The sequence below is a fragment of the Vicugna pacos genome, chromosome 2 (genome assembly GCF_048564905.1).
Source record: "Vicugna pacos chromosome 2, VicPac4, whole genome shotgun sequence".
In the NCBI taxonomy this organism is placed as follows: domain Eukaryota; kingdom Metazoa; phylum Chordata; class Mammalia; order Artiodactyla; family Camelidae; genus Vicugna; species Vicugna pacos.
The window spans coordinates 27,510,638-27,538,260 of record NC_132988.1 but is presented as its reverse complement, the minus strand read 5'-3'; the positions used below and the strand labels follow the sequence as shown (position 1 = coordinate 27,538,260).

Sequence of the window (27,623 nt, the reverse complement as noted above, 5' to 3'; positions counted from 1 at the left end):
GCAGTTGTCAGCTATTGACATTTTGACTGAAAGTAGCCCCTTTTATGATAGTCCTAATAGGACTCCTGAAAAACAAGAGCCTGAGTTCATTTAATTGAGCAATATTCTGTAGCAAGATGAGACAGGAAAAGATTCCAATACATTCATGGACTTCTGAACATGTTATGGCATAAGATAATTGCATTTCTTGAAGTAGTCACTTCAATTTTATCCATTACCTATAAAACCAAAGTCTATTGCTTTCAGCATTTTGTCATATAGTTAACTTGTAGAGCTGACCTGGAAATTTCCAGGAATAAAATAACTATATGTATAAAAACTCAGTTTTCCAGGAATTCTTTGAGAACTCGGATTGATACTATTTTTCTTAGTATATCTCTATTGAATACTAAAAAAAAAAAAAAAAAGAATAACATCACAAGATTCAGGATCGTATTTTCAAAGAAACATACAAAGATTATTTGAGCTAATTAAAAAATAAACAATAATCTTATTATCTTCTCCCCTAAAACATAAAGACCTTTAAAACAAACTTTCTTGGGCCAATATTTCTTTCTTCTGTGTTTTCAAATTAAGTACAGTTAAAGTCCATTTATTTATTGAACAAACATTTATTGACCAATTAAAAGTGATTTGTGCTGAGGATTCAACAGTGTGCAAACACAGACTCTTCTGTTTTCTGGTAATTACAATTTCCAATGCTAAAAACTTGTATTCAATAAATAATTACTCAAATAATAATATATTCATAAACAGCATTCATAGTAGGCTATAAACTATGGTGAAATAAAAGTATAAAACAGAGGGTATGATCTAATAAGCTTACCCTGAGAAATCATTCCTATGCTTAAATATAAAAAAAAAATCTATGTGTTAACTGGGTGACTGGGGTGAGGAACAAAACAAACACAAGGATAGCACATGCAAAGAATCTGTGTTTGCAGGGCCATTTGGGATGGTATACCATTTACAAAGTTGAGAGCAGTAGGAAATAAAGCTGCAGAAAGAGGCAGAAGTTAGAACATGCAGTAGTGCATCTACCATGTTGAAGGCAGCATATGGTATCCAACAAGAAAAGTTCTGTTTTAAAAAAATTTTTTATTTGTTTTAAATACTGGACATTTGACATGGTAAATCTGAATTTTGAAAACATCATTTTGCCTGCTTTATAGAGAAGTACTGGAAAGGAGATTGGGAGATCCATCATTTCCTAGCTTTCACGGATTTATCTATTTATCATCTATTTATCTACTTATCATTTCTGTTTTCCTAAAACGTTTTCTTTCCTAATGTTCCAGGAATGGAACGTAGCGTTGATGTAATATTTATCATTGTATAATCTAGTGATTGTAGACATGGGGAGAGTACATAGGAACCTGCCTATTATCTTACTGCCAGTATGTAAGGAGAAGACAGACAGATCTGGGGACATTTTCTGGAGTTCAAAGGTGGGTGTTATTGATCCCAAACTGCTAAAGCCTATAGGAAATACACATGGTTACCAGAAGCCTAAGTGTGCAATTACTTCAGAGTGGAGTATAATGGTCACAGCTATAGTTTTTCCTATCTAACATATTTACCTATAACAATATGGCTTGTCATGAGAGATGGATTATTGTGTTAAAAAATTACAAGCACTAAACCTTGTTAAATGTTTATCAAAATATATTCATGAAACTGGGCTTGTGTCACTATATTGCCTGTCCCTTCCCCCCCGATCCTGGAATTTTCAATCTTTTCAGCCAGACTTTGCCCATTTTACATCCTTCCAGTGATACCAAAAAGATCAAAACTACTAAGGAGAAGACATAGCACACTGGAAAATTAATTTTATCTTCCTAAATGTCATCAAGACACATAGATACTCCTTCTCTTCCTCTAAAAGATAAAATTTGTCAATATATTCTATCTGATAACTGAATCAAATGTGCATGCACATATGTGTTTTCTCTAACAATAACTTGTTTTGTTTGAAGGTTAATATTGATTAATGTAAACAGGAATAGATGCAATTATTACATGTAATTGAAAAATAAGAAGATTGAGGAGAAAAATCTCATAAATCTCTTCAGCCTCTTCAATAAATGGTGTTGAGAAAATTAAACAGCCAAAGAGTATAACTGGACGACTACCATACAAGACACATAAAAATTAACTCAAAGTGGATTACAGACATGAACATAAGACTTAAAATCATAAAACTACTAGAAGAAAACACAGGCAGTATGCTTCTGACATAGGTCATGGCAATAATTTTTTGAATCTGACACCAAAAGCCAAGTAACAAAAGCAAAAATAAACAAGTGGGACTATATCACAATAAAAAAGCTTCTGCATGGCTAAGTAAAGCATCAACAAAATAAAAAGGCAAACTACCAAATGGAAGAAAATAGTTGCAAATCACATATCTGATCAGGAGCTACTATCCAAAGTATGTAAAGAACTCATATAACACAATAGCAAAGAAACAATCAGATTGAAAAATGGGCAGAAGATCTGAATAGACATTTTTTTCATAGAAGACATAACAATGGCCAACAGTTACGTGAAAAAAAATGCTCTACATCATTAATCATCAGGCAAATGTAAATCAAAATCATTAAGAGGTATCACTTCACCTCTGTTAGAAAGGCTATTACTAAAAAGACAAGAAATAACAAGTTTTGGCAAGGATGTGGAGAAAAGGGAACACTCGTGCATTGCTGGAGGAAATGCAAATGGGTTTAGCCACTATAGAAAATACTATGAAGATGCCTCAAAAAATTAAACTTAGAACTATCATATGACCCACTAATTCCACTTCTACGTATTTACCCAAAGAAAACAAAACACTAACTTGAAAAGATATATACATTCTTATGTTCCTGACAGCATTATTTACAATAGTCAAGATATGGAAACAACCAAAGTGTCCATCAGTGGATGAATGGATAAAGAAATTGTGAGAGAGAGAGAGATATATACACACATACCATTATATTATATCTACAAATACATGCATATATATAATGGAATATTAATCAGCCATAAAAAAGAATGCCATTTGTGACAGCATGGATGGAACTTGAGGGCATTACGCAACATGAAATAAGTCAGGCAGAGAAAGACAAATGTACAATTTCTTTTACATGTGGAATCTAATAATTAATTAATTAAAAAACCAAGCTGATAGATACAGAGAAGAAATGATCTGCGGTTGCCAGAGGTGAGGGATGCAAAGTGGGAGAAAAAGGTGAACTGCTTTATTTTTAGTTTAAATTAATTGATTAAAAAATCTGGTTATACTAACATTTAAAAGAACAATCTGAATAATTTTGTTAAAAGATCAGTAAAAAAATTAATATAGAGCAGTCAATGAGGTAGGAAGCAGACCAGGAGTAAGTGTCAAAGAATACAAAGAAACACATTTTCATAGAAAGAGATTATTTTATATAATTGTATACTAAGCTGTAGAGAGAGAGAGAGGGAGAATGCAATTTTATTTAATGCTTTTATTTTAAAAAACAGACACTTGATCCAACCACAAGAGTGGGCATTTGGTCCTTCAGATAATTCAAGGACAGAATGAAATCATTTCAACTGCTCTGGGAGGGCAGACCATCCATTGTGTTCCAGTAGACAAAAACTTTTTTTTTTCCTGTAGGATAAAGAATCCCTGTGTTGTTAAGGGCTGGTGCTCATTCTTTCATTTAGAACTCCTATACTGTGGCAGGCTATGTCTCCGATCTGGGGTCTAAAATGAGCTAAAATGGCTAATGTCCCTGTTTTTATGAAATTCAGAGAATACTAATTGCAGAAATAGGAAGAAAATTGCAACTATGGTAAGATCCACAAAAAGAAGTTACAACAAAGAAGGTGAGAACATTTTCTTTTCTGAGAAAATTAGAGAAAGTATTAAGAAGAAAACAGATTGAGTTGAGATATGAAAGATGAGAGATCAGATCATTCAAATATGAGTCACAGTACACACAAAAGCCCTTGAGAAGGAGGAAGGATTATAACTGCATAAACTAAGACTAGTGTCCCTGGACAGAAATGGTTAAAATGCGTACCAAATGAGTAGACTAAGTAGAGGTTAGGGAGGGAGAAGACATTTCATACAAACCCTATGGTACTTTAGTCTTTCTCATCTTTCAGGCTTCAAAGTGTGGATGAAAATAATTAAATGAAAACTCTTGAATGAGGGTCTAGGTAGGGGATTGCAGAAGAAGAAGGGGTAGGTAAGAAGGGACTTATAACTGAGATACAGTTGCTGGGGCCCATATTTAACAGTTCTTGCCTGCAAAATGCCACAGCCAATGGCCTGGAAGAAAGGCTCCTAGGGGACCATCATTTCAAGTGACTGGCCCACAACTCACTCAGAGAACCCAGCACAGCGGCCTTCACGCAACTTATTACAGCAGTTTCTCCGTGGGATAAAGAAAAACAAACAAAAAAACCCTAACAGTAGTAGCAGTAGTTGTTGTAGTAATAAATAATGATACAAATTTGCCTCAAGACCTTGCAACCAAATTTCCATTTAATTTGATATCAGATTAAGCTGGAGACACTTCATGTCCTAGTATTCCACATCACTTAATGACCTTATGAGGAAAATCTTTCCATCTATATCCAAGTTATTCATACTCCTAAACATAGGGGTAAGGAGAGGCTCTTATATCTGGAATTTGAGGCTAAATTAAAGCACATTAAAAGATCCAAGTTAGGGACAGTGGGGAGTGACAATCCTGTTAAGATAATATTAACTACTGTTTATGCAGTGTGTATTCTAAGCCACACACTGTGATATACCCTGTAAATATCCTAATTGTATTCTCACAATAGTTTCATTTAAATACCACTACCATATTCAGGATGTTAGGGGCTGCAAATTTGATTAAGAACACTTATCTATGTGGGTTTTCAAAAATCCACATCATCCTTTATACTCATCAACAGTGTTGAGTGATGAAGGGAGGTTGAGCTATATGATGTCTGGAAAGATGTCATGGAATTTGATGACCGGATGCCTTGGTAAGGCCAATACTCATGGAGTAGTGGGAGAGGAAGTCGGGTACAGAGGGAGGAAAAGTAAAAGAAAGGTGAGAAAGTAGAAAGTGAATGTTTAGTTTATTCATAAGAAAGCTCATAGGAAGGAAAATTATAGGGACTTAGGTGAAGACAAAGATTACTTTATCTTGAAGAAACAGAGTAATACATTTTAGGAAGAAGGAAAAGAAATAATGACAAGAAACAAATTGAGGAATTCAGAGATCAAAGATGTAACTAATGTCAGAATGTTTCAGAGGTGACAAGCAGCGGTGCGACTGAGAATGTGCAGGTGGAGTGCTGTGCCTTAGAAAGGAGAAAGGGTAGCTCTTCCTTTGACGCAGAAGGGAGTACAGTAAGACCATATAAAAAAGACATACAAACAAATTACTGCAGAAGCTATTATTTTTTTTCAGAACAACAGAAACACTGCTTATTCTGGAATCCAAGCTCTCTATTAATTGGTACTGAACTGCCCTTCCTTCTCAACATTTCACAAACCAATCCTTTATACAGGCTAAATTGCTATATTCATTGTCATTGTTATCTGAATACAAGTCCTATTTTCCCACTTCAATGTCTCATTTAAGGGATTCTCCTGGCACAGATGTCTCTCCCTGCCCATCCCAGCCACTCTCATCTCTTGCGTCCAGTGCAAATTTGCCTCCTCCATGAAGCCTTCCTTAAAAGCACATTTTAAAATTATCAGTCATTCCTTCTTAGAAGGGATTGCATGCACAAAATATTAATCATTTATCTTAACATTTCTGGGAATAATTTCATGCATTCTACCAGATAGATGATCTATCTATCTATGGTTCACAATTAACCCCAAAGTATGGTTTCACCTGAAATATTTTATTGGTAAGTTTGCATTTTGTTTATAAATAAATCTTTTCTTTCATTTCAAAACTAAGTGTACAAATGCTTAGTTTCAATATCAATATTATAAAATTATAGGAAAACTGAAATTATATTTAAAGTAATCACAAGCTTGATAAATACTGAAACACAATCTCTACAAATCTACTGACCACTGATTATTAGCACAAGGTTTGTCTTTTACAGTCTCCACATAAACATGAAAAATAGCTGTACGTCATTGAAAATATGGAATAAAGCACTTCCTTGCATAAAAAACTGAATAGTATCTGCATTAAATATAAAACTAGTATTCATGAAATTTGTAAGTTTCTGTAAGGATCAACTGAATTTAGATTCAAAGCAAGTAAAAATCTGAACAGGTATATGAACAGCATTTTTTGGAAAGCAAAATTTGGCTTTTGGCGGAAAAAAACACATATCTAGATATGCAATTGTTTTAATAATCAATAGAATTGCAGCTTTGTTCAGTTATATCCAATTGAGCAAACATTTTAATACAAGACATTGTGTGAAGCACTGAGCATACAATCGTAAATAAAGCTCAGAAAGATTTCCTTCAGGAACTATTTTAGATTGGTATTTACTACTTTAGTTAACACATTCATTCATATTTTCTTATAATGAGTAAAAATACAAACTCATTTTACATATGAATAAGTAGCATGAGAACATAGGATAATAGCCATAAAGATAATGACGCTTTTGAAAACTTGCTATGTGCAAGGCACTCTGGCACACACTTTATATCAATTATCATATTCAGTCCTTTCAAACACACCATAATGTTTTAGATACTTTGGATATTCATCCGTTAATTATTAGGAACTTGAAAATTAGGAAACATAAATTATTTGTACAGCGTCACATAGCTAGAAAGCCAATTGGAATCCAGGTACTCCCAACTGAAGAAAGCAAGGAAATATCTAAGAATCTTCACGTAAAAAGCCTGCACGAATAAACAATATTTCTATGTAAGTCCTGACCTGAAGTTGGAGTTACTAGAAAGTTTGTGGATAGTAAAAGGAATGGTTTTTATCAATATTAAGAATCATCTTTTGCTCCACTACATGAATTTTTTTAAAAAGGTTGAACCTAAACACTGGGTAAGACCCTATCTACAATATGTAAATTTAAGACTGAACATAAATAATGATATGAAATGGTATTTGCAAGAATTTCTTGACACAGAATTCAAGTTCTTCCTCTTTAAGAAACTGGGAAGACTGACATCTGTAGTCTAAAGGGAAATGTCTCTATACCGGTAATGTTCTGAATTTTCCTATCATCCTACATTTCAAGTGCTGTGTAAATTTTGTTTTCTGTGCTGTTCTTCATTCACAATATATGAGCTGAATTTGACTACATCCTCTACTCATGTTCCTTTTACTTTTTGCAATAGGCTTTTTAGTTCTTTGCACATATCTGAAATGCTGAAATTTCAATCTTAATCATTCTTCATCTGGAAGGTTGCTATCATCAAACACTAAAAATACTGTTTGACTGCTTTACTTACTATCCCACAGTAATTTCCCTCTGATTGCTTTGCCCTGCATCTTTGTTTCTTCTGTATGTCTATCAACATCTGTCGTGTCAGATTACCCAACAGTCAGACTAAGTTCGGGACACCAGCAAAGCCAGAGAGTAGGCCTGCACACACACACACATTCATGCAGTTTTTCAAAGTAAATTATAAGAGAGGTACTCACAGAATCTGCAGATAAAGATATTTTATTTTACAGTTCCTACTTTAACCTCTGATGATATATATATATATAATTACTATTTTGTTGTTGGTTTTTAGGGGGAGGGAAGGAGGTAATTAGGTTGTTTACTTATTTATTTAATGGAGGTACTGGGGATTGAACCCAGGACCTCATGCATCTGGGCATGTACCCTACCACTGAGCTATACCCCCCCCTTATCTGATGATATTACATATAGTAGTCTGTATTTTCAGACTTTATGGAATCTCTTAATACACACACACACACACACAAGCATAGATGTTATTGTTTGGAGATAAATCAGAACATTCTTGAACCTTCCTAAATTTATTTAATCATTTATTTTATTTTTAATTATCTATGAAGAAGATGCTGTATAGTACTTTGAAAGAAAATCATTTGTTTCAGATTGTACATGAAAATAAACGCACAGTTGATCAGTAAAAATGAAAGTCATGCTAGTTTCCACATAACTTCATTAGACATATACATACACCCCATTTAAACACTGTACACATGACCAAATATTAGACACAGAAGTGCAGAGAGAAGAGGAAAGCACAGACCTTTCAGAAAAGGGGCTATGGAAGGCTTCAGATAAGAGGTGACATTTAAGGTGGATTTGGAAAGATAGGTAGGACACGGCAAGCCTAAAAGAGGAAGATGTTAGATAGAATAATATGGGAGAAAAGCTCACAGGTGTCAAAGCCTAAGGCAGCGGCCTGCTTTGCAGTCTATCCTTTCTTTGAGCAGCACCTGTAAAGTACCTTCCCAAAGCTAGCTCCTCCATGTCCTTCAGTTCTCAGCTTAAATATCACCTTACTTCCCAGCCAGGCAGTATCTCCTCACAGACTGAGAAAATCTTTATCTCAGGACCCAGTTTTACTCATTTCCTTTTAACAGAGATCACTACCTGCCATTTTAGATAGTACGGTTGGGAAATCCTTCTCGAAAAAGTGCCATTTAAGCAGGGACCTGAGGGCAGTGAGGTGATAAGGCACATAAGGCTACTGAAGAGGAAGGCTCCATCAGAGGAAGCAGCGAAGGCAAAAGCATCATTAGCCTGGTGTGCTCGTGAACCACAGGGGCACCAACTTGGCTCGGGCGGCAGGGTTAACGAGGTAGAAAGTGCTAAGGTGTGAGGTCAAAGGCTGGATAATGAAGGGTTTTATAAATCATGAAAAGTAGTTTGGATTATAATCTGAATACAGTGAAAGGCCATAGAGGGGATATGAATTAAAAGAAAACTGTATTTATGTACATTTTAAAAAATATGATTTATGGAAAAATGTCTCTAAGCTTGGCAGTGTAGTTCAGCTCAGCATACAAAAGAATAATTACATCTCTTATACAGTCCCAAGTTCTTGGTAACAATAAAGCGATAATTGGTAAATTTATTTCCCAAAATGTTCCAGTCATTCATGTTCATCCATCTAATAGACTGATGTCTCAGGTGCAGCAGGAAACAGGATGAACAATGAGTAGATTAGGAATCTAGTCTAATCATAGGAATCTAGGTGAGGAGTGATGAAATCTTGGTTTTGTCTGCTCAGGGTGAGTGAAGAAACTCTTCATGGCTCCTAAGAAGCTTTTCCAGGAGAATAAATAGATTGCACTATCGACTGTATTTTCAGTCCTAAAGACCTATTCTCTTAAACTGGGTGATATGGGTTAGGTGAATCCTGAGAGCCATATTACTTTAAAGTAGACCAGTTCTAAACAAAGTCAGAGCTGCCTACATCTTTATCTACCACTGATTTAGATTTCCACGGGAATTTCCATCTTATTACACCAATGAGAAACAATCAGAAAAATCTCTGTTAGACCAAAAGGTGCCTTCACATTCACAAGCAGCATGTATTGGGAATACTGCTTAATTTTCATTAGAAGCAGCTGGAATTAGCAAATTGTGACTAATGTGTCTTATTCCTAGAAAATCGTATCAATACCTTTGTAGCCTTTCCAGAAATGAGTCTAGATGCAAAACCAGGATATAAGATGCAATTTTACGATTTTATTATTAAATAACTCTGTATGTTTATAAATTTGTTTGGTTTATTTTCTATGTTACCATGAAAGAATACCGAGAAACCTGTCATTGGACTCCCAATAAATGTAAGAGAGATATAACTGGTTGTAATCAAGAGCCCAGTTTCTTGCACGGAAATATATGAAAATGAAATTTCTTCTAGTGAAACAAATATCCAACCATCCCAACTTAGCTTCATTTAAACAAAAGGGAGAATCCTCAGTGACCCATCGCCACCAACAAGTGAACCACAACAACCTGAAGTCACTGAATAGTACCACTTTTACCAGAGCTCATGAAACAGTGTAGGCAATTTGTGTACATAGTTTAGTATTGAATAAAATAAGAAATGAAGAGATAGTATACATCTTTCGTATCTAAAGTCTCTTGGTATCCTAAGACTTCAACTTTGTCATTAGTTTAAGAAATCAAAATAAGGTCTGGGAGACAGACCTTTGGAGTGGTTTGAGGAAGGACCTCTGAAAATCCCATCCTCTGTGCATGTAACAGGACACTGGAAAAAGTTGTCAAACTTTCTACATTCGTGTACCAAAAATATGGCCCCAAATGACATGGCCCCAAAATTGCAAAAACTGAAAGAACTAGAAGAATAAATAAATTCCATAAGAATAGTTAAAGGTTTTAAGATACCTCTCAGTGACTGTCAGAACAAAGGAACACAAAATTCAGCAGAGATAGAGATCTGAACTATATAAGTAACAAGAGTGACCCAATCAAAACATATATAGAACATGTACCCCTAAATTGCAGAACTCATATTCTTTCCAACTGCACATAACATGTTAGCAAACTGACTTGTATGTTGACCATAAAGCAAGTCTCAACCAATTTCAAAGGATAAAAATAACAGAAAATATGATCTGTGATCACAGAGGAATAAAACAGAGAATCAATCACAGAAAAATGACAAGAAAAATCCCAAAGTGTTTACAAATTAAGCAATACATTCTAAGAAACTAAGAGCTAAAGAAGAAATCACAATTGAAATCAGAATAGTATTTTGAGCTAAATGATTATGGAAATACAAATATCAAATCATGTAAGACAGTTAAAATTGTGCTAAGGAAAAAAAAAAAGTTCCAACTGCAGACCCTGGAAAAATTAAAAAGAAGACAGTAGATTTAATTAGGTCCCCTCCAAAATTATTTTGAAGGCTTAACCACTAGTAACTGTGAATGTGATCTTATTTGGAAACAGGGTCTTTACAGATGTAATCAAGTTAGGATGAGGTCCTACTGGATTAGGGTGAGCCTTAATGCAATATGACTGGTGGCCTTAGTAGAAGAGACCTGAAGACACAGATGAGAGACCCAAGGAAGAAGGACATCTGACAGTGGAGACAGAGATTGGAGTGATGCAGTTATAAGCCAAGAAACTCCAAGGATTGCCAGCAACTACCAGAAACTAGGAAGAGGCAAAAATTCTTCTGTAGAGCCTCAAAGGGAGCATGATCCTGGTGACAACTTGATTTCCAGCCTCACATCTTCAGAACTGTGAGAGAACAAATTCTGTTGCTTTATGTCAAATTAATGGTCAAGATTAATGTTTTTAAGGCCTCTCAAAATTATCCAAGGACTTTCAACCATCTAATGGGCAGTTTTTTAAATGGCTGAATCTTTGTAATAGTGAACTTTATGGCATTTTAATTTGCTCTACTGCCATCCCCAGCTTCTCAGTTCTGTGTTACCCTCAAAACCCAGCTACCCAGCAGCCACAGTAATTGAGAAAAACAACAGTGGAACAGCCAATGATGTGGGCAGAATGGACTTAAATCTTTCCAAACAGCCCCACTATCAGTGGATTTTCACTATTTGACTAAGTGTCAGCTCCGTAGAAACACCCGGTTTGCCAGATCTGTCATTATTTGACCTGCCTGTATCTCCTTCAGCTGGAAAAGCTTTAATCCCAGGGTACTTGTCAAAAACAGCAAGTAGTGATTGTTCAAATCACATCTTCCTGAGATGGCAATCTAGTTTTAAAATACAGACACTGGCAAAAACCATAAATCAGAATCTTGTGAATCAGGTGTCCCTAAAGGGCTTTCCCAAGCTCTACCACATTCCTGGGGAACGGGAAGATCACATATATGTGCAGGACTGTGGCCACGTCTAGGAAAGACCTGAGGAGGGCTGAACATCTCAATGCTAGCTGATGTTGAAATCACTGCAGGAACTAAAAGCTAAGAGAGACCTGTAAACTTCTAGAGGATGGCAGACAAGCACCAACACACACAGGGCCCAGCAGTAAGGGCCAAATGAAAGACTAGTGATTCCAGGCTGAGCAGTGATTTAAATGACCATACATGGAGGGAAGTATGCTTTAGAAAATTAGTACAGGAAGGTCACTAAACAAAAAAACAATCATTGACAACAGCCAAGGATGATGTATAATTTATCTGAGGTTAAGATGAGTTTTCCAAAGCAGTCAGTGAGTGTAAATTAAGACAGAAAGAGAGAGAGAGAGAAAGAGAGAGAGAATCCTGTAAGTTAGGTAGCTAAGGACAATCAGAAAAGAGGAGATAGGAAGAGGCAGCTGGCCAGGTAAGAGTAGAGCTACTTGTGTGCTGTCTTAGAAGCTAACTGAAGAAAAGATAACAAGGAGAAAGGAGTTATCAGATATGGCAATTACAGCTGACAAGTCAAACATGGAGTGGGAGATGAGGTCAGAAAAGGGAAAACTGATGGCCTGGAAATCCTGAACTTCTTAAAATGACCGAAGATTCAAAGACGAGCATGACAGTAAGGGCAAGGCCATCACTAGGATGAGCACTAATTAACTGATATTGACTACTTTATAAATAATATAATTAAACCCATTTGAATATCCACAGTAGATTTTTTCTAGAATTTTACGCATCATAGAATAATTTGTAATGATAATTCTAATATAGCATATAAAGCAAATTGATTATTAAAGATGACTTTTTGAAGTCATATAGAAGTATCATCAGTTCTCCACAGTGTGTCTCATCAGGACAAAGGAACTCATATAAGCTTTTTCAACAGAGAGAAGTTTATAGAGGGTATCAGTTGCATAAGTGTTTAGAGCTTAAAGCAAAAAAAAATACAAATAAGATTTTTCACAGAGATAACAATTGGAAGCAACAACAACTGTCTGAAAGACTGTTGAACAAAAGGAATATGCTGGGATGATCAGACCCTAGAAGAGACTCTGTAGAGTAGGTGTTCAGAACGGGGGGCTTAGGTAAACTAGCCCTGAAACACTAGCATGACTAGGCTGGTTCTGGGAGTGAGGAAACAACCTGGAGGCTGGAATTAGTGGCTTCTGGCAAATGAAGGGCAGTTTCACCCTCCTGAAAGATAACAGTTTAATAATATACACAAGTATGAAGCTTAACAGACTTAAAATCATTAAGCATTACCAATTAATTAATAAAATGTTATAAAAATCTCTATTGTAAATCCTGTGTTAGCTAGAAATCTGTATTTTGATTATCAAGATAAAGTGGTTTCCTGTGATAAATGTATCAAAAGATAGAATTCCAGGTCAGGGATATTTAATTTTCATTAGGCAATGGTATATAAATAATAAAAGTTACATTTACTGCAATTATTATAGAAATTATTACAGAAATTTTAGTAAGCACTCTTGTATCCAAAAATAATCAGAAAATTGGGTCTTTTGGTTAATTGAACATTCTTGTTAATTGACATTTGTCAAATATATCATACATGGATTAACAGTGTTCAAAGAACTAGAATAAAATAACACGCACTTGACATCAGAATTATGACTTTAAGGCTCTTCCTAGCTATATAATTCTGATTCTCTTCAGAATATACAAATGTTCAGACGTTAGTTAGTTAGTATGTCATTGATGCAAATTAATCAACAAATAATTGTAGTTGTGTAACATTTAGGAGTAGAAGGTGAAGCTAATAAAACTGAATTGTTACTGACTCTTAGACACAGCTTAGAGTTTGATTATATAAGTACATTTCTGAAGTAAAATTAAATTAAGCTACAAAACTTTATGGGGTAAAAAATAACTCTATATTTTTAATTGTTGATTTTCTGGATTAATGGATGCATACCCAATCATGTCTTAATATAATGATAGATGACTCAGCAAGATACAACTACAAATATCATCATTATTTTTCTCTACATCTATATGCTCTTGGGATATATTTTTATTTCTCCTTTGAATATAATTATCAGCTAATAAACTTTTAGAATGTAATGCAAGTAAACAAGAGTTTCGTATTTGTGCTATGAAAACTATTTTTATGGTAAGCTGATTAAAGAGAGAGCATGCCATTCTTTTTGTTCTCTATTGATTATCACTAACTACTGACTGGTTCAGAGAGTTTTAATAATTCTTAAAATACTATGACTGGGACAGAAAATGTAACAAATTTGTATGTTCACTGAAAAATATAACCCTTTTCTTACTGGACCTATCAAAAACTATTATATTAATCACAGGATTAACTGATATAGGCAGAAAGAAAAGGGGATATTTTAACAAAAAGTCATTTGCTCTATGACTTAAGTAAAAAGGATATCCTGAAAACCACTAATATGTTTGAAGAAATAAAAATCCCACAATACACTCTCATTAGACAAGTATAGACCATTAAGAATAAAACTTATTATCAGTTAAAGGGCGTTTGTACTATAATATCACTGAATGAATTCTGGAAACAATAAAGTTAAAATTAGCATCAAGCATACCCTTAAGTTTCCTTAGGACCCTTGGTAATCCCTTTCACTCACATTTCCCAGCCCTCTTCTAACCCTTGGCAACCTCTGATCTACTTTTTGTCACTATATAATAATTTATATTTTCTAGAATTTTATATAAATATAATTATATAGAATGTATTTTGGGGTCTAGTATCTTTCACTCAGAATAATTATTTTGATTCATCCATACTGTTAGATTTATCAAAAGTTAATTCATTTTTATTGCTGAGTACTAGTCCATTGTATGTGCATACAATTTGTTTATAGGTGTATGATTAACATTTTAAGAAACTGCCAAATTGTTTTTTAAAGTGGTTGTCCCATTTTCATTCCCAGTAGCATGAGAGTTCTATTTACTCCAAATCCTCACCAACACTTGATATGATTAGAAGTTTCAATTTTAGACATTCTAATAAGTATGCTGTGATATTTCATCATGGATTACTTTTCATTATTCTAATGACTGAAAACGTGTTTTCATTTCTAATTCTTTGTAAAGTGTCTGTTTAAAATTTGGGCTGTTTTTAAAAAAATTCCATTGTTTATTTTTCAGTTGTTGAGTTTTAAGAGTCCTTTCTATATGGTAGAGTCTAGTCTTCCATCAGATGTGTGATTTGCAAATATTTTCTCCAAGTTTGACACTTGTCTTTTGATTCTCTTTAACAGTGTCTTTTACAGAGAAGAAGTTCTTACTTTTGATAAAGCCCAATCTGCAAAGAAAATTCCACAGATGTGTGCAAAATAGTTACATGCAATTATGGTAGTACATCAAAATAGGACCTAACTATCTTCTTTTAATTATGGTAATTCTTATTCTGGATAATCATCATGATCATTATCATCAACAGTTTAAGCAGGTCTTCAGTCAGACAGAAGAGTTACTAGAAATAGGTAAAATGTTATTACTTTTCAACTGGAGCCCATTTCCCTTTGTATTACCAATGTGCACCATATTTCCCACACTTTCGCGCAGTCATTCCCCAGAAAGAAATCTACACATTTTATTTCTGAAAGCAAGTGACACCAGTGTGTGAAAACATGCATCATTCCAGAGTATTCATGTTCGGAATATTCTAAACATCCTTCCTTTGGTAGGCTGGATCACTGTTCTCAATCCCTCACTCTCTGCATGTACCCGAACTTTTTTTGCCAAGTGACTTTGCTGTTCCTACCATTAGAGTGACTGACACGACTGACACCACTGACGTGGGTGCAAATGACTTGCTTTGACTAATGGAATATTAGTGGATGTGACATGAACAAAGTGCTTACATATCCCTAGGTGCGTTGGCTTCTCTCTTGTGTTTCACAAGCACAATGAATGAAGCGTGCCCGTCGCTGTTGTCCCTTCAGTCTGGACCTCAGAACAGATCAGTAGAAGAAAACAGAGCCTGGACCAGAAGCTTGAAGCCAACCCAATTTTAAGATAAATCTACTCTCAATGACTCATGGAAGAGACGGCCAGAAAATGCGTGTATTGCTTTAAGCCTTGAGTTATGCAACATTATTGCAGGAACATTTAACTACTATATTTATATATATAAATTTGTGGATGATGATGGGGTCTTAATATTCAAATCATCTTTTTTCATGAAGAAGTAACATTCCTCCTTTATGAAGGAATATCATTCTTATAAGTGGAAAAACATCATCCTCATTTCAAAGAAGAAAAAATTATGATACCAAGAAGAATTCTATAGATAAATTCTCAAGTATATTTTTGAAAGAAAATAGGGAAACAGATATTTTAAAGTTATAACGATAATGATATCAGCTAATTAGCATTTCTTGAACTTTACATTCTTAGGTAGTTGGGGATAAATGTTTTATAGGTATCACATCTTTTAAGGCTGACTAGTAATCCTATGAAAAAGAGAGGGATTATTAACAGTATTACATAAAGCAGTGTTTCTCAAAGTGTAATTCCCACACTACAAGTAGCAACATCACTTGGGAGCACGTTAGAAATGCAAATTATTGGGACTCACTCAGACCTACTGAATCACAAACACGGGGAGTTGAGACATAGGGATTCATATTTTCACAACTTCCTAGGTTATTCTAATGCACATTCAGCTTTGAGAACCACTGAAGATGGGGGAGGGGAGTAGGAGATACAGAGGTTAAGTAAGTTACACAAATAAAACAGCTAATTAATGTTTGTTTTAGGATTCTTTTTTTTTTTTTTTTTTAGAATTTCAACCAGACATTCCTACTTTCATTATGTGCTAGGTGTTTTGTGTACATACTCTTATTTAATACTCAGCAAACCTGTGAATTAGATACTGTCATTCCAGTTTTTACAGAGAGGGAAACAGAGCTCTTGGGTCAATAGTTAGTAAGTTGTGAACTGTTACCTATAACCAGATCTGTCCAACTCCAAACTCAATAATTTACTACTATACAAAAACTCTTTTATAAGACATTAAAAACAAGCAGGGGATCAAGGAGTTTTTCCATGTGTAGAATATAATCTTCCAGAATTGCTCCAAGATCACTGCATAGAAAATAAAAGATTGAGTGTGCTGTCATGGTGTCAATGAATTGTGTCTAACAGAAAATTAAAGAACCGGAAGAACTTCAACTTATAAAACAGAAGCTATTTCGAAGACAGTTTTATTGAAAGTTACTTCAAGATAAATGCATTAACAAAAAAGCACAAATAGTTAATGTTACTCACACATTAATCAGATCTTTAACTTAGTCTTTTGGAAGGTTGTAAAATATGCTCAATGGACCATTTTCTGGCAAGTTAGAAGTTTTGTTTGACCGACAAAAAGTGAGTTGTTCCATTTGCTTTTCTTTTTGTTGTTGGTTTTTGTTTCTGGGTTTTCTTTGACTTTGGTTGACTTTTTATTTTTCATTTTTGTAAGAGCTTAAGTCTAAGCTTAAAAATGAGGTTATACAAAATAAAATCTATATATCCAGTGTCTTTTCAAAACTCAGTTCTGGCAACACTGGAACCAAGTTATATATGACATGGCAGATACAGCCACCTCCAGTGGAAGCACACTCTCTCCTGTTCGCCATTTCCTGTTAACAGATGCCAGCCGAGTACCTGTCAAGAGTACAGGCTGGAGTCAATCATCCCTGGGTTGAATCCTAGCTTTACTACGTACCAGGTGCGTGATTTGGGCAATTTCCAGATTCCATATCCATAAAATAAAGATAACAATAATAGTGCATTAATTTCTGAGAGATTAATGATGTAATGCATGAAAAAACATTCAGATTCTTTCCTGGCATCGAGTAAGTAAGTGCTCAATAAAGGTTAGTTATTATTTTGTTATGTATTATTATTATTATTAACTATTAGTTATCTTTTTTTCCCAAAGGGAAAGAATATTTCACTACACTCAAGCTTTTCTCTCAGAGATAGGGCTGTTAGCCAGTAGAACGGGTGTTTTCAGTAGAAAACAGATGGTATGTACCAGTTATGATAAATTAAAGGAAAATTTAATTAAAAGACTGTTTAAAAATGAGCAGGGAACAGGGAACCTCCAAGGAATAGTGGAAGCTGTCAATCATCCTTGGCCTGAAAAACAAGGGGAGATAATGGCTACCAGCTTCCTGAAGGAGGGAGAGGTTTGTGTGGAGAGGAATGACTTAAAAATTGCTGTGGCTTTTAGATGAGGGAAGCAGGCAGATTGAGAAGACCGTGTAGGAGAGAAGAGAGCAGGTAGAATAAACCCTGAGATCTCCGTTCTCTCTTCCATTCTCATGACCAACTCAGCTGAAACCCAGAGGGCTAAGGAGCTCAAGCGATGCAGTCTACAAAGTCAGCCTCTGGGTGGACAGACATCAAGCTGAGCATTCATTGAAGATATCCAAGTACACAAGTTGGAAGCCTGCCCAGCAACCATGAAACAATACTCTTCTATTATTAATGCCACATTTTCTAGACCCTCGTGGCTGCTAGAAAATCATTATAGTATGGTATATTATTGTTTCTTGCCCTTTACTGTCTGGTTCCCCCTAACTTGTCACCTCTTCAAATCATTAAGTAAATGAAACTGGGTGGTTAAGTTTTCTTTTTTTTTTCCAAATTACATAGATTTCAATTTCTATTACCTTAAAGGTAATAGAAAGTCAGCTCATTAGATGATTAACTTTGGAAGTTCCAGAAGCTTCGTATTGGTACTTGGGATCACATGATGTAAACAGGTTGCTCTCTGCTCAAAAACACCTCAGCATAGCAATTTGGACAAGGCATGCATTTGCATCTCCCCAGAAGGCACTGTGCTTGATGGAAGTACCATCACTTTAAGGCAGCTATGTACTGTGATGTAAAACAATGTATTCTTTTTTACAGGTGTGTCATTAAAAGACACAAGCACAAGAAAAAAGGCACAGATGCTGACAGAGAGAGCGCTCCCTGCCTCTAATCAGCTACACACCTTCCTGGTAAATGCTCAGCAAGCCAAGCCAACACACCCGCAGCTTCCAATTAGCATTTCACTTTCTCCCACTTAAAAATGGAAAGGCATCAAAAAGACTGCCAGACATCTGAGAAAATCTAACACGAAGGACAGACCCCAAAATAAAAAGGAAAATAATTAACTTTGGATAAAACAAAAATATAGAGAGCAGAAGATAAAAGAAATTAAAAAGCAGTTAATATTTTGAGAGAAATAAGAGATCTCTGATGCACGAAAAGGAAAAAAACAAAAAACAAAAAACTACCCCGGACAAGTTGAAACAGAGAATTTTGTTCTGAGGAACAGCAGCTGCAACTGAGGGTATGAACAAATCTTACTAGTGGGAAAATAAAAGGGACTATCTGTAAATTTAGTAAGTCCCTGGGAATCCTTCCCTTAAATATGTCCTTGAATTCTAGCTACCAGGTTTATCCCTTCAGGCATCACTGTACAAAACAAGAATAGTATGTTGGATTTTTTGTTATTGAGTCAGTAATTTGCAGGAAAAGGTCAAGACTATCTATTTTGAAAACTAGAGCTGGACCAGCTGGACAGGACATTCAGGGTTTTTTTTCAGGGTGCAAAGAAGGTGTGTGTTAATGTGCATATGTGTCTGCCAGTGTCTGATTTTCCCATCTGTGTAATAAAATACACATCCAATCATACTGATGCCAGGGCAAAGTATAAGCTTTGCTTTAATACTTCAAATATGCTAACATTTTTCCCCAGATATGAAGAAACTATTTTTAATTGAAAACAATCACTTCTATGTAAAAATGGAGTGTGAAGTATCCTGAATGTTCAATAAACTGAATAACAGTTGTGTTAAGAATTATTAAAAAAAAAAACAGTTGAGCATGCAGAAAGATTTTCAGGAAATACCTGAGCAAAGCTTGCATTTCACTGTTAAGTCCTAACTATCAATTATAAGTCCTAACTATCAATTACATTACTAAAAAAAATATAAAGTCATTTTGATGATTATGAAGACTTTATAACTCCAAAACCAGAACATAAAGTTTCATAGGCTTTGAGAACAAAATATGAACTTAAAAGGCACTGGGTCCTACTCTCAGAAAACTAAACTCCACAGAAAGTAAATGACTTCTTAGGACCCCTTATCTTCTAATGTCAGAGACCAAACACAACCCAAATTCTTACATGATCCTAATTGTGTGGATTTCTCAAATCATCAGGATACTTAAATAACACCTCCTATCTGAAAAATTCAAAGGAATTTCATCAACAGACTTGCATTCAAATTTCCACTCCCCGCACTCATGATATGTTACACTGGGGAAAACAGTTTTACTATATTTTATTTTTGACTTATTTCTTAGATTTATTTCTTAGAATGCAATATGAAAGTTCTTTGTTTTTAGTCAAGTGCTATGTACATTGCATTTTGTTTTTTTGTTTTATGATTCATTCATTCATTCAATGACAATTTTCTGAAGGCCTTGGGTTGAACAGTATGAATACAGAACTCAATTAAGCACAATCCAAAACCCAGTGAGCTTTCAATCTATTAGGGAGAAACTAATACCTAAACTATAAATGCAATATTAAGATTCAGGAACCACTGCAGAAGCAGACAAAGGGTTCAGCTGTACAAAAAAGAAGGAGTAGTAAATTGTATCTCTAGGATAAATGGAAAATTCACAGAGAAGATTATACGAACTTACTCTTGAATGATGAGTAGCTTTTAACCATAGAGACAGGTGGTGTGGAGACGGTGGCGATAGCAGGGGGTGGGGAATTTTGGTGGGGAGGAACATTCAAACAGAGAGGATGTTTGTCAGAAAAGGAAAAAAAAACCCTGAGAACTGAATTTGAATATTTGATGGTGATATCTGAGGGGAACTTATGAAAGGATGATGCTGGCAAGTCAGCAGAGGCAGAACTTGATGTCTCCTGAGGCAATATTGAGATAAATGGATATTTTCTTTTCCCCCTACAGGCAAACATAACTGAAGCAAGTCAGGGAATATTTATGTTTTAAAAATATATAAAAATTGTTATCAATGAATTAGATGAGATACTCAATTCTAGGAGACCAGTTGAATAGTTATTATAACTGTCCGAACCCTGAAGTTAATGTAACAGACTGAACAGGCACACGTGCTTCAGCGGGAGTCGAGTGAAGCTATGGTCACAGGTACGATTTGGGTCAGAGAATTACGGTCCATTTTCCGGTTACTGACGTTCATGATCATGCAAGTTGTGATAACACTCCTTAAAGCTGGAAATAATGGAAAACTGGTAAATTCGTCAGGAGAAAGTAGAAAGTTCACTTAAGCAAATTCTTAAGGGAAAATGGAAATGCTGATTAGACAGTTGCATATGTAGATGAAACTTGGGGGAAAAACATCACTGTATGGGACAGAGAAAATCACTAGGCAGACCATATGTGATGAGAAGAAAAGAGCAGCAATAATAAAATTCCACTGGAGTTTTTGTTTTTAAATATTGATAAATTATAAGACATTTTGGTAATACTAACTTCAAAAATGCACCATAAAAAAAGTAATACACTTTCAATTTAAGTTTGCTATATCTTTAAGCAGCCCAATATTTTTCTTCATTTTACTTTCCTAAGAAAGCACTCTATCAGAGCAAAAAGCTCCAAAAGTACATATTTAAAGCAGCAAATGTTAAATATTTACTTGCTATATTCATTTAGAGTCAATTTTCTTCTGTACATTGAGAATGAGTTTTCTTGAAACTGATGAAACATGAAACATGAAAACATTGCTAGGAGTCTCTGAAATGTTCTCAATAACCGTGAAATATTCACTTAAAATAGGAAAATTCTTAATCATAAAAAATTACTAATTATCTTACCCAAATCTTCCAATAAACACTCAGACTCATTTGCATTTTATTCTAATAGATCGAATTATTTACATGACTGAATGAGTGAGTAGGCAACAGAACAGCATAACATACAAGATTTCTTTGGATTCATGGTCAGTCATAGATCTACCTACATGGTCAAACTATGTGGTGTTTGTTTGCAGGAATTTAAATACCAATAACTATATTATAGGCCATATGTCTAATTTACAAAACTGGACAACATTTTAAAAAGTTTTTTAAACATGATATTCTTTGTGGACTTATATGCCTCATAATGAAGAAAAATACAGAGCATATCCAGAACAGTGTCCAATTAAGCTATACTCATGAGTAGTGTAAATCCTTTAAAGTAGTAAAGAAAAGAACACAAGATATATTTATGCTGTATTTCCTAAATGTTACAACAGAATGAGCAATTTTGTGACGGTAAAATAATTTCCACGTTCAGATACAATTTTAAAGTATTATGCTTTCATTCTACATAGAACTTCTGTGTTTCAGACATCTGGGAATTTAAATGTCACCTAAAGCTCAACTGTGAGCTATGTAATCATTGAATGATCATTCAATGTGATATTTATAATTTTCATCAATTTTGCATATTAAAAGAATTTTCAATTATTTAACTATAAAAGTTTTGATTTGATTTCAATCTAATGTCTATCACATCTGATTGTACTTGACGTGTAATTAGTTTGATGAATATATATGTTTGATTTAAGTTTGCTTACTGAATATTTAAAAGGTAAACTTTTTCCTGTTTTTACTCATTGTCTTAAAATATGTCTTAGTCTGTACTAACAATATAAAATGAGTTACATAATCAACTACCCCTCTAATGCTAGGCTAAAAAATTTTTATCTTAAATGTGTAATTCATAACAATATAGCATAAAAATGTACCAAAATATTTCACTTCATTTTGCATGTGGAAACCTGGGTTAAGACAAATCAAAGACATACATCTTTGTATTAAGAAAATATATCATGATGATAAGGTATTAATCAACAAATTATACACTATATTCTATTAGTTATTGCATAGATGATGTGCACATATAAATGTGTTTCACACAAGGGAAAAATGAATTGGCAAGAAATATTGTACTGGTTTATTTCTTTAAGTTCTGTTACTGATATTCAAACATAAAGAGTGAGAAAAGGCACACATCCTATGTCGCTGCTCCTATGTAGTTTCCTGTAAAGTGCTGTGACTATTTCTACTAAGAAAAGAGTGGATCCCAATCTATATTTTAATTTAAATACTATAGCACATTAGAGCACTGTTTGCTATGAAATGTCTATAGGAGTGTTTTTATATCTACTCTTAGTCAAACTCTGCCAATCTAAAAAGATAAGTTAATTAATAATTAGCAGTGACAGGTAGGCATTACTCATGATTCAGATTCCTTGGTGAAAAATGGACCAGTAAAAGCCAGCATAGTGATCGTGGACAAGAGCATGATGGGCAGGGGGTGGTGAGGAAAGGGGGACGATAACAATTCTACTCTGAAAAATCATTTTATCCAGATTAAAAAATTCTATTTCTGGTCCACTCCCACCACTACCACCCTGCCTGTGTGAGCACATTGGTTCAGAGTGATTACATTGGTGCCATGGAGAAGGATCTCTGCCAGTTAGTGAAAATTCTCCTCTAAAAACATATGCCCAATGTTACTCAGTTTTGATTTAGCAGTGTAGCAATCTCTATTTGCACAGATATCTGGCATAAGTATAGAGTGGTATTTCTGCCCATTTTGGTTGCAACAGATACTCACAATATTAGTGTTACCAAAAATAGAAGTTCACTGCTTTCTCACGTAAGTATTTTGAGGAACAAAATCCTGGGTCTGTTATGGAGGATTTGGTCTATCAGGTCCTCAGAAAATCAGGCTATTTCTTTTGCGTTGATTAGCCCTGTGCTAAATCCACTCTTAGTGTAACCTCATAGTCCAAGTGGTTGATGCAATTCCGGCCATATTCTCTGCCTTCCACATAGAGGAAAAAGGAAGATACAAATGAGAATAGACAAGAGTCTTATCTTTAAAGAAAGTTTATGGAAGCAACACAGGACATTTTCTAATTACAACCCAATGGGCACACCTAAGTATTAGAGGGGATAAAATATGTAAGTTGTCTTCAGGGAGGCATATGTCTACTTATTCATTCTGTTATCAGGTAAGAATGTTAGAACACATACTGGGAAAAAAGTAGCAGTCTGGGCACAATGTTCCAACATATTGGAAACATACAGCCTGAACTATACTTATTAAAATCGCATTATAAAAGAGTATTTTATAAATACTGGTAAAATAAAAATAAATAAATAAAATAAATTGAAATGAAATAAAAAGGTTGGGATGATAAATCACTAATTAGGAAAGCAAAGTTTGAAATAATATGCTATTAACTGATAATATACACAAGGAACAACAATGAGAATAACTTAGCAATTTATACAATATTATGAAAACTCATTATTTCAAAGTAATGGAACTGTAGAAATAAAAGGTCATTATAATATAGAATTAATAACTCTGACTTCTGAGAAATATTGCCTATCTTTGGAATCGGACTCTAATTCTCAACTAGCTGTATATTCTGGGCATCTTATTTAACCTCTTTGTGCTTGAATCTTCTCATTTGCTAAAAAGCAAGATATTTATTACCTTTTTTATAAGGTAGTTATGAGGATTAAATAAGTTAATATATATAAAAACCTTAAAATCATACATGGAAAACAATAATAATTCAAAAAATATTAGTTACCTATATATCTAAGTGGTTTTATTTTTTTTCTTACTAGCAATTTTATATTTAATGTTTTATTTTTAATAGAAGTTATATATGATAGATATATATAATGTATATACACGTGTGTTTATATATTTCAAATTCAGAAGACATTACAAGAAATAAAGCAAGAAAGCTTCATTTCCAACATTTCCTACATAGAAAGTACTAATAGTCTTTCATGGCTAATACTTAGGGTAGAAATTTATAGCCATTTCTAAAACTTTCCTAGGTAATAGGGGACATGGATATGTGTGTTTGCTTAAGTCTACACACACAATGTCAGCAATGTAATCTAGTTCCCTCTGCAGTATCTGCCATGTAGAATCAGTCGATACAGTCCAAGATTCAGGAAATGGTACTGAAAATGCTGTAAGTGGTTCAGTAAATCCACATGTAGAAATTTCCATCAGTGGCTGCATGGTTAAAACAAAACAAACTATAACATAAACCCAGCTTTTAAGCATCTGACCGAGTATTTAAGGGAAAGTAAGAATAAGAAGTTATGACATAAATTATGAAAAGCAAAAGGATCAAAGAACTCCAGAACAAATATGTCTCTGCACAGATAATGGTTATTGCTATAATTCCACATTACTAACATAGCTTGTATTTCTCCACCTTGACAGGGAAAAGAAAATAACCCATGAGCCATCTGCATTTTATCACAATCTTTAATTTTTTTAATAAATGAAAATAATCTCAATTTTGGCTCTGTTTAAAATTAAAATTTCATGTAAAGGATTTCTTCTCCCTCTCTGTTTAGCTAGTTTAGAGGAAAATTATGCCTTTCCAATCAAGATCTGATATCAGCAAAACATTCTCTGACATAAATCTCAGCAACGTTCTCATAGGGCATTCTACCCAGGCAATAAAAATAAAAGCAAAAGTAAACAAATGGGGCCTAATTAAACTTATAAGCTTTTGCACAGCAAAGGAAACCATAAGTAAAACAAAATGACTACCTACACAATGGGAGAAAATATTTGTAAATGATGTGACTAACAAGGGCTTAATTTCCAGAATATACAAACAGCTCATACAACTTAGTAAGAAAAAAACAAACAACCCAATCCAAAGACGGGCAGAACACCTAAACAAACATTTCTCTAATGAAGACGTACAAATGACCAATAAACACATGAAAAAATGCTAAATATCATAAATTACAAGAGAAATGCAAATCAAAACTACAATGAGGTATCACCTCACACCAGTAAGAATGGCCATTATTCAAAAGTCCGCAAACGATAAATGCTAAAGAGGGTGTAGAGAAAAGGAAACCCTCCTACACTGTTGGTAGGAATGTAGTTTGGTGAGCCATTATAGAAAACAGTATGAGATTCCTCAAAGAACTGAAAATAGACTTGCTATATGATCCAGCAATCCCACTCCTGGGCATATATCCAGAGGGAACCCTAATTCAAAAAGATACATGCATCTCAATGTTCATAGCAGTACTATATACAATAGTCAAGACATAGAAACAACCTGAATGTCCTTCATCAGATGACTGGATAAAGAAGCTGTGGTATATTATACAATGGAATACTACTCAGCCATAAAAGAAGAATAAAATAATGCCATTTGCAGCAACATGGATGGACATGGAGATTGTCATACTAAGTGAAGTTAGCCAGAAAGAGAAAGAAAAATACCATATATATCACTCATATGTGGAATCTAAAAAAAAAAAAAAAAGACAAATGAACTTATTTAGAAAACAGAAACAGACTCACAGACATGGAAAACAAACTTACAGTTACCAAGGTGGAAGAGGGGGATGGAAGAATAAATTGGGAGTTCGAGATTGCAGATACTAATTACTATATATAAAATAAACAACAAGTTCATACTGTACAGCACAGGGAAATACTCAATATCTTGTAATAGCCTATAATGAAAAAGAATATGAAAACATACATGTGTGTTTGTGTGTGTTGTGTATAACTAAATCACTATACTGTGAGACAGAACTTAACACATTATACACCTACTATACTTCATTAAAAAAAAATCTGACATCAACTATTTTAAATGGCAAAATAAAAGATTTAAAATTAACTGTCTAGAACTGTAAACAGAGATAAGAGGGCTTGTAACTGGAGAGATGTAAATGAAGAATAACAGAGAACCATCAGCTCCCTTCAATGATCAGAGGAATCCAACCTACAGCAATTTTTTTGTCCTGAACTACTCAGAGAACTGCCATTCTCTAAAGCTGTTACAGATAAGCCTGCAAAATAATTCTTTCAGAGCATAATAATGTAAGAACTACCCCACACACACTGAGCTCTGCAACCGTCTACTGGATTCCGACTGTGAAGCCAACCAATTTAAATCATATCACCTCATTTTTTTGCTGAGTAGGTAATTCCTTCTTGTCTCCTAAATGAGCAAAACTCTATAATTCATAGTTTTTAAGTTGTTTAATAAAGGCTTTTTAGCAAGGAAATTGCCTCAAACTGATAGGCCATGGAATTTGAAGAGCTGACAGTTCGGTTGATACTGCCTTCTCAGTAACTTGCTGGTGCTATATTTTGAGCAAATAATTGGATAACAGTTTTCTTTCCTCCAAAAAGTCTCAGGATTTTACAGTGACATTCCCAGTGTCAGCAGTGGCTTCATCAACAGTTATGTAAAATGTGAAGATGCCACCAGGAAGTCCTGTTTCACACTTCAGAAAACTAATGTTAGTGGATGTGTGGGTGGGAGGGTGTGGAAAAATAAGCTGTGTATGGCAGCAAAGTTTGTAATGGAATGTTTGAAAAAAAAGAAAGGATTCCCAGAATATCACTCTGTAGGCAGTGGGCAACCTAGTGATTCTGTGAAAAATGCACACTTCTGAGGAAGAAGGTTTTTGCATCTGTTTCAGGCAAAAATTTCATCTACTCCTAATGGGAAATATATGCAATAGAGAATAAAAATCATTTTACAGGTGGTAGATGATCTGCTATCAATTCCAGTCTTTCTGTGGTCCTCAAGTAGAGTTTGTCAATAAAGCTACAAATCCCGTCAGGAAACAGAACACTACACTAGGATTCTTTAAATAATCGTTCTAAGAAAGAGGCAAAATAAATGGCCAAATGTGCACTAGAAATGAAATGCTATATTTAAAATTTTCTGAGCACATCAGACAATGAGTGAAGGAAATAGT

At 34.4% G+C, this 27,623-nt stretch overlaps 1 long non-coding RNA gene across 3 annotated transcripts in view; it reads right to left on the bottom strand.

Annotated features, from left to right (window-relative positions):
* LOC116285909 (uncharacterized) overlaps positions 1 to 27,623 on the bottom strand; it is a 231,792-nt gene that overhangs the window by 105,698 nt on the left and 98,471 nt on the right. The window contains exon 6 of one of the 3 annotated variants that reach the window (XR_012078250.1): positions 23,452 to 23,661. The exons of the other annotated variants lie outside the window; for them this stretch is intronic. This is a non-coding gene — a long non-coding RNA (uncharacterized lncRNA). Of the gene's footprint in view, positions 1 to 23,451; positions 23,662 to 27,623 lie in introns of those variants that run through there. 3 annotated transcript variants of the gene reach the window in all.